Below are 11,238 nucleotides of genomic sequence, written 5' to 3' on the forward strand. Positions count from 1 at the left end.
GTCGACGGAGAAAAAGTGCCAACCAACCAGCTCCTAACTGTCATTTTTCTAACACAGCATGTGACATGGCAGTTAGGCTCTGATTGGCTGGAACTTTATCTTCATTCACTTTATCTCCATACAAGGCTTAGTAAATAGACCCCCTAGTCTTTATAAATGTTATGTCCTCTAATTGTGCAACATTCATGCTTTTTTTTTTTTTTTTACATTTTTTTTTCTTTATTAAAGCATGAACAATAAATACATCAAATTAAAAAGGACAATATACCAAAATAAATGACACATAAAACATAAGAAAAAACAATCGAGACTATATATAAAACAATTATACTGTAACAGACCATGAATTTTAAACACGCCATGCTGATTAGAGATGATTATAATAGTTTTGTATATTTAGGGGTCTAGTAATAAAATAATATTTGTGGGTTATCCCCCAAAGCACCCATTCTTGGGGAGCACATGCAAATATTAAGGATACCCTGAATGTAACATGGAGATACTACAGCAGATTTATCTGATACCTGCTATGGCCTTCTATTTCTGACAGTAGAAACAGCCCCCATGTGCCTACGTCACTCCTTACACATTGCAGGGACGGGCTCCTTTGGAGCTTCTGTCCCTAGATGTCTATTTTAATACATTTAGTACATAAGTTCTTATTGCTGTGAATGGTGGTGATAAGAGATTATAATTATCAGGTCTAAAACTTAATAATTGATAAATATCCCCTTTAAGGAAAATAAATAAAACATTATCTTATATGGGGAAACAATCACAATTTACAAATAGGATTTACAAATAAAATTGTCTCTAAAGCTAATCCACACTAGAAGGACTCTAAGACCCTGAGTCAGAGATGGCCGCTAATGCAGCCGCAACTGTGTCTTTTGCTGCAGCATGATCGTGTCTGTATGCAAAGGCCACAGCTGATTGGTACAGCGATACCCACCGGCTGCAGCACTAATCCACCACTGTGTGTATTAAGAGGCACCGTCAGCCGCGTCGGTTGCACCATTGGAGATTGTATCTATGACAGGTGCAATTTCTCCATCTAAACATGGCTACCAGGGTCAGTGCAACTATGTCTTAAGAAGCAGTCGCTGACCACCACGTGTACGCGTCTGGCTAGCCACCCCCATGTAACACCCAGAAAAGCCCACTGAAGGTGCCTCTCTGGGTCCAAATTAATTCTGCAGCTGTACACATGTGCAGACTGAAAATATTGTGTGCTTATATCCGACATCATCACCCCTAAGGGCCTGATTCTGAGCTGCACACCGCAGCAGCATATACGTCTTATGCTAATTCCGCTGCCGGTTTCTGAGACACCCACTTGCAGCGCCGTTTGCCTGTGGAAATCCGTCTTGGTGCATCTTTAGATGCTCCATCAGATACACCATTGAAACTTGCCTATATCCTCTTGTGTGAGCAGCTTTGTGTTTTTCAATGCAGCCGATGTCTTCAGCTGCAACTGGGACATTAAAACAGTCATTGATATACCTATTATTTATCAACGAGTTTTACCACTCACAGCAAATGATAAATCTTGTTACGTATGATAATAGAGCTCCAGCCAATCAACCTAACTGGCATTTTTCAAACAGATGACAGTTAGAAGCTGATTGGCTTGAGCACCATTATCATACTCAACGAGTATTATCATTTGTTGCTTATGATAAAACTTGTTGATAAATGAGGCTCTAAATAACTAATAGCTCCCGAAAGCCATTTACCCTCTTTTGGTGATAATGCTAAGGAGCCTGTTTTAATGTGTTTTATAAATAGCAATTCATATTGCATTATTTAGCTCTTCTAAATAATATTAACAATATGTTAATATGTAACAATAGTAGCTTGCCACGGCAGCGCTTCCAAAGAGACTACTGTTCTATCTATGCACTTTTCCCCATTATGAAGCCTTTCAGCTAAAGAGCTCACTTCCTAGATGCCCGCAGCTACCGGAGAGGAATCTGAAGATCCCTCTCCGGTGATACTGTAGCCCATAGGCTACAATGGCTTAAGGCATATGAAGAAGCATAGAAAAGCAACAGGTTTTTTTTAGAGTCATAAATTGGGCCAAACCGAAGTCCTCATTAAAAAAAAATGGTAACTAGAGTCTTCAGCATTAGTTAGTACAGGAGATATTTCTAACAGGCTTTGTTAAATAGGCTGGTTACTTAAATCATGAGTAAACACTCCACATGATTGTCAATGGAAATTAGCTTAATAAATAGACCTCTTCATTTTTTTTCTCTTAGGCATATAAGGTAATTTGACATTTTTCAATTTAAACTCCTGATTGGCTCTAGCAGAGCACATGACATTTCACACGATACAATGATTCAACTTGTTTTTAAAGTTTTCTTTGCCATTATTTGTCAATCATCTTATCAGTTTGATTGGTTCATTAATTTGAATATTAATGATGTATGATGGACAGAAAGTAAAAGAAGGTAATTATTTTGCCAAGTGTATTCTATATGATGCAGATAAACTCAAGTATTGATTACGGATATGTCCTTTCGTATTATAGTGAAAAATAGTAGGTGATATTTAAATGTATAGGATGTTACACCACATGGAGAGCTTGTGACGCAATAGTGATCTGCACTCTGGAAAAGGAGATATGTACACGGGAAGGCAAATACATAACTATAAATATATCCATATGTCTGATATTGTTGGGTTATTTTGTTTCTAACTATTACATCTTAGATGTAAAAAAGGAATTAAATCTTGGGTGTATGTTATCTAGATCAATCTATATTCAGTACCAATAGTGATAACAGTGAGAGTGAATGGTCAGACAAAGGAATATAGCTTCCAAAAAATATTTATTTATACCAAAATAGAGGTATTATGAGCAAATAACATCTCACAGGCTTCTGTTAGTTTCAAAAAGAACTGGGAGCGCTAAAAATCACTAGTGATGTATTTAATATCTCATAGAAATTATACACATAGATAAAATGAAGTAAATACAAATAAGACAAATAGTAGGTATACACTAAATATATAAGAATGGGATATCCAGAAAATAATAAATCAATATATAAAAAGAAGCACTGCAATGCTCTTTTAGATGTATCCTTGGATGACAAGTGTGTGTATATTTTCTATGATATATTAAATACATTACTAGTGATTTTTAGCGCTCCCAGTTCTTTTTGTACTTTTGCACAGGTTCCCCAGGGGTCAGCCACCCCTCTCTGGTGAGCCGCTTTTAGATCCACGACATCAGATCATTATTGAAGCACCCACCCTCTTTTTTCATTTCTGTTAATTTCAGTATTACACGTTTCACGGGATATACCCGCATGGAACTGCGAGCAGAGATAACAACTGCTGTTTCACTGCAACAAATAGAAAACTGCTGGCTACCTAATTCTGTCACACAACAAGCTATGAGTCACTTTTCTCATCAGCACGTTACCATATCTGAAGAAGCGGGCAGCGACCCATGAAACGCATAATACTTTATAACTACAGTAAGATTGATATAAGCCTATGGGATGTTACCTGCTCATATTGCCTCCATTTTGGAATAAATAAATAGTTTTGGAATATATATACCTTTGTCGGACCAACCACTATTGGACTATTGGTCCTAACACTGTGGCCGCGATTCAATTCAATACGATGTTGATTAGCCACGGGAGGGAGCTTTCAAAGCCATTCAATTCAACGTGATGTTTGGTCGGGCTAAAGGATTTCTTATCGCACTCTCCCGTGGATGCGAGGGGAAATCCAACAAAAGTACCGGCCGCGCGGCTGTTTTCCGGCTTTGCGCGGTGCTAACAGCCACGCGCCCGGCACTTTAGTTGGAGAACACCCAGATTAAGCCGCTGAACTGGCATTCTCCCATTTAACAGTGCGCTGAATTGAACAGCTCAGGGAGCTCCTTCACGGCGCTATTCAACATCGCATTGAATTGAATTGTGGCCAGAGATAGAGAGAGATATCAGTAACATTGGTGTTCAATATAGATTTCTCTGTGCCTAATAATTAATTTCTTATTTACATTGTTCCACCAAGGGGATTCTGGATTCCCCTTACAACTCACAATGCCTCTGTTTAGAGGAGTCACACAGATCTTACAATTACACCTCAGATGTAAGATTTATAAAACTGTATTTCTTTATAGTATTTGTATTCCCTACAGATATTGGAGGACTGTTATGTAGTTTTTTTTATAGAGCAAAGTAAATTTTTTTATAGAGCAAAGATAAAGAAGATGAAATGTAAACGTACATACCACTGTGATCTTGTTATTTAGTGGCCCCTCCCTCCAAAGGCTCTAGATGTCCTCTACCTAAAGCACGCAATTAAAACCCTAATATAATTTTGTTGACTGACTTCCTTTTTCAACTTCTTATCTTTGCAAATAGGAATTCCATCAGGGAATGGTGTCAATGACTACACTTATTGTTTTTGATTTTTTTTTAAAAGGGCCACTATTGAAGCATAACAAAAGAGAAGCATTGAGGTGGGAGCACCCAAAGGCTCAATTTCAAAGTTATTCTTTAAGTTAAAATTCTAAAGCATGGAGGGCACATGGCATATGGGTGAAAGGAGAAATGTACAATGGACCAATTTAATTTTATTACACAAAAAAACTTTAAAACATGCATTATTGTACTCAGATTTATTGGAGTAAAAAAATAATTAATACTTTGGACTATTCTTATTCCTGCACTTCATATTACTAGTCAATGTAAAGAGTTGGCGTCACTAGGGGATGGGGGGTGACACCATCCGAGCGGGTGACACCAACATAGCAGAGCAACTATGGTAATTTGGTGTCACCCCCTTGGTTGGTATCAGCAAGCAGTGGTGACAGATGATGCACGCATGCCCCCGTCATACAGATGTGTACACGTATGTAGCCTCAATATGCAATGCAGCTCGACTTGCCTGGTGTGAGTGAGCGCCAGGTCCCATGCAACTCTGCTAGCGTCGGACATCTTTGCAACTAGGATGCACAAAAAGACTGTGTTGTTTCATTTGAAATGAAAAAGGCTGCGGCCGCTACATTGTAGCACTTCGTATACAGATTCAGAGACTCAGTTGCACATACTGTAGATATACAAGTGCCACATAATACATTAATCAGCACAGTCTGCTGGTGTGTGCTAGTCACATCACATTGTGAATAAGACACATGTTCAGCAAATAAGACTCCCGATGATAGCAGAGTCACACAGGACCTGGTGCGCCAGGAGGGTTTCTCTGGCATGACTGCAGCAAAGATGTGGAAGGACACATCTGTGCACACTGGGCCTGATTCAGCGCGGATCACAAGTCAGCACGGATCACAAGAATGCATACGCACTGCCACCACACCATATTATCAAGACGCCCAGCACTTCATAAAGACGCCCCCTTACCTTCACTCACATTCGTAATAATGTGCAAAATTATGAAAACATCAGTACAATCGAGAACCATCGGACCAAATTGCAGAATCGTGGTTGACCTGACTCTCCCGCAGAAATTACTAAACGTCCTGCACGCAGTGAGTACTCAGGCTGCATATGGTTTTACTGTGGCTAATTTATGCACACCCCTGCAACGGCGTTCTAATGCACTGACACATCTGCATTCTCACAACCAGCCCCCCGTCACCACCCACAAAGGGCACTTCCTGTCAATCACTGAGTGATGGGTTTGCATATTGCCGATTGCAGTTCCTGGTTCACACACATGCACTGCGTCTTATATGCATACGCAGATTGCAAAAATTGTCCGAGTGCATGCGTCTTAGCACTTGTAATCTATGCTGAATCAGGCCCTCTGTCCTCAGAAAAACTTGGGGCGGCCCAGCAGCTCCTTGAGCACTGGGCAAGCCCCCAGCATGATGAGAATGGAGGACACATACGGGGGTGTCAGACAGAATAGGTGCACTGTTGACACTAACCCCAGTGACGCCATGGAATGTATGGCATAACAATAGTTAGTAGATGAGAAATGGTGACTATTGGAGCAAATGTATAGATGAGAACAATAGGCCACTTTGCAGTAGTGTGAAGATTGCAGATGTTCAGTTTTCTAACAAAGATAATCCTTCTGTGCAAACTAAAAAAAAATGTAAGAGAACAGAGCAATTGTGTAACATGTTCCCATACGCGCACACAGGGGGGCTTTCTGAGTACCTAGAAACCCCACCTGGCCGCCGCTCCATCGCCGTGCAGCTAAATAACATTTTTATTTATTTTTTATTAAAAGGTGCTACCGGAGTTCAGGCAACTGTGCCTGCTCTTTCACTGGCTGTGGCTGCGGCTGGAGCTGAGCTGACTGTAGGGGGAGCTGCTGCGGAAGTGCGCAGCTCCTCCTAGGAAGGATGGGGCATTGACTGCAAGAGGGCCAGGCTGTGCTGCCGCCGGGTGACTGCATTCCCAGCGCTTTTTCCTGGACCTGGAGCCCAGGTGAAGTTATGTGGGGGGTGCCCAGTGGGGGAGGAGCTGCCTGCGGGGGGGGGGGGGTTGCCAGCTGGGGTGTTCTTTAACAACTGACGCTGTACTTCTTTGCCTGTGCTAATGATTTTTTGTGAAAGAGGTGTGTGTGTGCGTGTATGTATGTATGTATGTGTGTCAGTGTCTGTGTTGGGGTGTAGTCTTTGTGAGTGTCTGTCTAGGTTAGTGTGTGTGTGTCTGTTTGCGTGTCTGTGTCATTGTGTGTGAGATGCTGAACTGACTGTCCATCATCCAAATATATGTATATATATATATACGTATATATATATACAGTGTATACACTATATATATATATATATATATATATACTGTGTGTGCATGTATGTGTATATATATATATATATATATATATTAGGGGTGTGCACCGGCCACTTTTCGTGTTTTGTGTTTTGGTTTTGGATCTGGATCTTTCTTCGTGTTTTGGATCTGGATTGGTTTTGCCAAAACCACCCTTGCGTGTTTTGGGTTCTGGGTTTTGTGTTTTGGATCTGTATTTTTTTGAAAAAAAGCATAAAAACAGCTAAAATCACAGAATTTGTAGGTTTTTCTGCTCCTATGCTATTATTAACCTCAATAACCTTAATTTCCACTCATTTCCAGTCTATTCTGAATACCTCACACCTCACAATAGTGTTTTTATGTCCAAAAGGTTGCACCGAGGTAGCTGGATGACTATGCTAAGCGACACAAGTGGGCGGCACAAACACGTGACCCATCTAGGCGTGAAACTGCAGTGGCAGACAGGATGGCATTGAAAAACTAGGCCCCAAACTGTACATAATGCAAAGAAAAAAAAGAGGTGCAAGATGGAATTGTCCTTGGGCCCTCCCACCCACCCTTATGTTGTATAAACAGGACATGCACACTTTAACAAACCAATCATTTCAGCGCCAGGGTCTGCCACACAACTGTGGCTGAAATGATTGGTTCGTTTGGGCCCCCACAAAACAAGCTGGCAATTTATCTGTCCCTGCACAAACTGGCTCTACGGAGGCAAGATGTCATCCTCATCCTCCTCATCCACCGATTCCTCACCCTCTTCAGTGTGTACATCCTCATCCTCACAGAGTATTAATTCGTCCCTGCTGGAACCACAGGTCCCTCTGTACGTTCTGGAGGCTGGTCTCCCTGGAAGAGTTGATAATTCATTTTATGAACATCATCTTCTCCACATTTTGTGGAAGCAACCTCCTACGCCTTTCGCTGACAAGGTTCCCGGCTGCACTAAACACTCTTTCGGAGTACACACTGGAGGGGGGGCAACTCAGGTAAAATAGAGCCAGTTTGTACAGGGACCTCCAAATTGCTTCTTTTTCCTGCCAGTACAGGTACGGACTGTCTGACATGCCTACTTGGATGCTGTCACCGATGTAATCCTTTAACAGACAGACGCACGCTTGTCGCTGCTGCTTTGAGGATTCAAGTGCGGCTACAGCCCACACAATTCACAAAGACAGAAAAAAAAAAGAATATTTTTATTGTTTGTGGAGCACACTTTGAGGGTTACACCACCCTTTAACAGACAGACGCACGCTTGTCGCTGCTGCTTTGAGGATGCAAGTGCGGCTACAGCCCACACAATTCACAAAGACAGAAAAAAGAAGAAGAATATTTTAATTGTTTGTGTAGAACACTTTGAGGTGTCACCACCCTTTAACAGACAGACGCACGCTTGTCGCTGCTGCTTTAAGGATGCAGGTGCGGCTACAGCCCACACATTTCACAAAGACCAAAAAAAAAAGAACAATATTTTAATTGTTTGTGTAGAACACTTTGAGGTGTCACCACCCTTTAACAGACAGACGCACGCTTGTCGCTGCTGCTTTAAGGATGCAGGTGCGGCTACAGCCCACACAATTCACATAGACAGAAAAAAAAAGAACAATATTTTAATTGTTTGTGTAGCACACTTTGAGGGTGTCACCACCCTTTAACAGACAGACGCACGCTTGTCGCTGCTGCTTTGAGGATGCAAGTGTGGCTACATCGCACACAAGTCACAAACACATTAAAAAAATAGTTTTTTATTTTTTGGAACACTTTGAGAGTTACACCACCCTTTAACAGACAGACGCACGCTTGTCGCTGCTGCTTTAAGGATGCAGGTGCGGCTACAGCCCACACATTTCACAAAGACCGAAAAAAAAAGAACAATATTTTAATTGTTTGTGTAGCACACTTTGAGGGTGTCACCACCCTTTAACAGACAGACGCACGCTTGTCGCTGCTGCTTTAAGGATGCAGGTGCGGCTACAGCCCACACAATTCACATAGACAGAAAAAAGAAGAATATTTTTATTGTTTGTGTAGCACACTTTGAGGGTGTCACCACCCTTTAACAGACAGACGCACGCTTGTCGCTGCTGCTTTAAGGATGCAGGTGCGGCTACATCGCACACAAGTCACAAACACATTAAAAAAATAGTTTTTTATTTTTTGGAGCACTTTGAGAGTTACACCACCCTTTAACAGACAGACGCACGCTTGTCGCTGCTGCTTTAAGGATGCAGGTGCGGCTACAGCCCACACATTTCACAAAGACCAAAAAAAAAAGAACAATATTTTAATTGTTTGTGTAGCACACTTTGAGGGTGTCACCACCCTTTAACAGACAGACGCACGCTTGTCGCTGCTGCTTTAAGGATGCAGGTGCGGCTACAGCCCACACATTTCACAAAGACCAAAAAAAAAGAACAATATTTTAATTGTTTGTGTAGCACACTTTGAGGGTGTCACCACCCTTTAACAGACAGATGCACGCTTGTCGCTGCTGCTTTAAGGATGCAGGTGCGGCTACAGCCCACACAATTCACAAAGACAGAAAAAAAAAGAACAATATTTTAATTGTTTGTGTAGCACACTTTGAGGGTGTCACCACCCTTTAACAGACAGACGCACGCTTGTCGCTGCTGCTTTAAGGATGCAGGTGCGGCTACAGCCCACACATTTCACAAAGACCAAAAAAAAAAGAACAATATTTTAATTGTTTGTGTAGCACACTTTGAGGGTGTCACCACCCTTTAACAGACAGACGCACGCTTGTCGCTGCTGCTTTAAGGATGCAGGTGCGGCTACAGCCCACACAATTCACAAAGACAGAAAAAAAAAGAACAATATTTTAATTGTTTGTGTAGCACACTTTGAGGGTGTCACCACCCTTTAACAGACAGACGCACGCTTGTCGCTGCTGCTTTAAGGATGCAGGTGCGGCTACAGCCCACACAATTCACAAAGACAGAAAAAAAAAGAACAATATTTTAATTGTTTGTGTAGCACACTTTGAGGGTGTCACCACCCTTTAACAGACAGACGCACGCTTGTCGCTGCTGCTTTGAGGATGCAGGTGGAATCTAGACGGGATTTGGAACCGAGGACACACTACCTCCATCAATTGTCTAAATCCCACTGCACTAATGTCGGATACCGGACGCACGTCTAACACCAACATAGCAGTCAAGGCCTCAGTTATACGTTTTGCTTCAGGATGACTGCTGTCGTACTTCATCCTCATCGCTAGGGACTGTTGGAGGGTCAATTGTTTAGTAAAAGTAGTGATGTTCCTACTTCCTCTCTGGGATGATGAACAACTCCCAGCAGCAGCAACAGCACTAGGAGGAAGTGGTTCTTGATCTTTCCCTATTTTATTTTTATCGGAGAAAGTTTGGTCCTCCATTTATGTTATATTGATATATATACGTGCGGCTAAAGCGCACACAAACACAGAAAATATTATTTTATTTTTGCTGGAGAGTAGTGCACTTTGTGGGTTACACCACCCTTTAAGAAATGAGCCAGGCGGCTCTTTACTTATGGGACACAGGCGCACGCTTGGCGCTGCTCCTTTGTTGATGCACGTGCAGCCACAGTGCACACAATTCACAAACACAGAAAATAATTTTTTTTTTGGTTTGGACTGGAGTGTACTTTCGGGGGTTACAGCACCCTTAACGGTCAAGCCAGCCGGCCCTTTACTTATGACACAGGCGCATGCTTGGCACTACTTTGTTGATGCACGTGCGGCTACTGCGCACACAATTCACAAACACAGAAAATAATTTTTTTTTTGGTTTGGACTGGAGTGTACTTTCGGGGGTTACAGCACCCTTAACAGTCAAGCCAGCCGGCCCTTTACTTATGACACAGGCGCACGCTTGGCACTACTTTGTTGATGCACGTGCGGCTACTGCGCACACAATTCACAAACACAGAAAATAATTTTTTTTTTGGTTTGGACTGGAGTGTACTTTCGGGGGTTACAGCACCCTTAACGGTCAAGCCAGCCGGCCCTTTACTTATGACACAGGCGCACGCTTGGCACTACTTTGTTGATTCACGTGCGGCTACTGCGCACACAATTCACAAACACAGAAAATAATTTTTTTTTTGGTTTGGACTGGAGTGTACTTTCGGGGGTTACAGCACCCTTAACGGTCAAGCCAGCCGGCCCTTTACTTATGACACAGGCGCACGCTTGGCACTACTTTGTTGATGCACGTGCGGCTACTGCGCACACAATTCACAAACACAGAAAATAATTTTTTTTTTGGTTTGGACTGGAGTGTACTTTCGGGGGTTACAGCACCCTTAACGGTCAAGCCAGCCGGCCCTTTACTTATGACACAGGCGCACGCTTGGCACTACTTTGTTGATGCACGTGCGGCTACTGCGCACACAATTCACAAACACAGAAAATAATTTTTTTTTTGGTTTGGACTGGAGTGTACTTTCGGGGGTTACAGCACCCTTAACGGTCAAGCCAGCC

The sequence above is a fragment of the Taudactylus pleione genome, unplaced genomic scaffold (genome assembly GCF_031769625.1).
Source record: "Taudactylus pleione unplaced genomic scaffold, aTauple2 ptg000290l, whole genome shotgun sequence".
Lineage (NCBI taxonomy): Eukaryota > Metazoa > Chordata > Amphibia > Anura > Myobatrachidae > Taudactylus > Taudactylus pleione.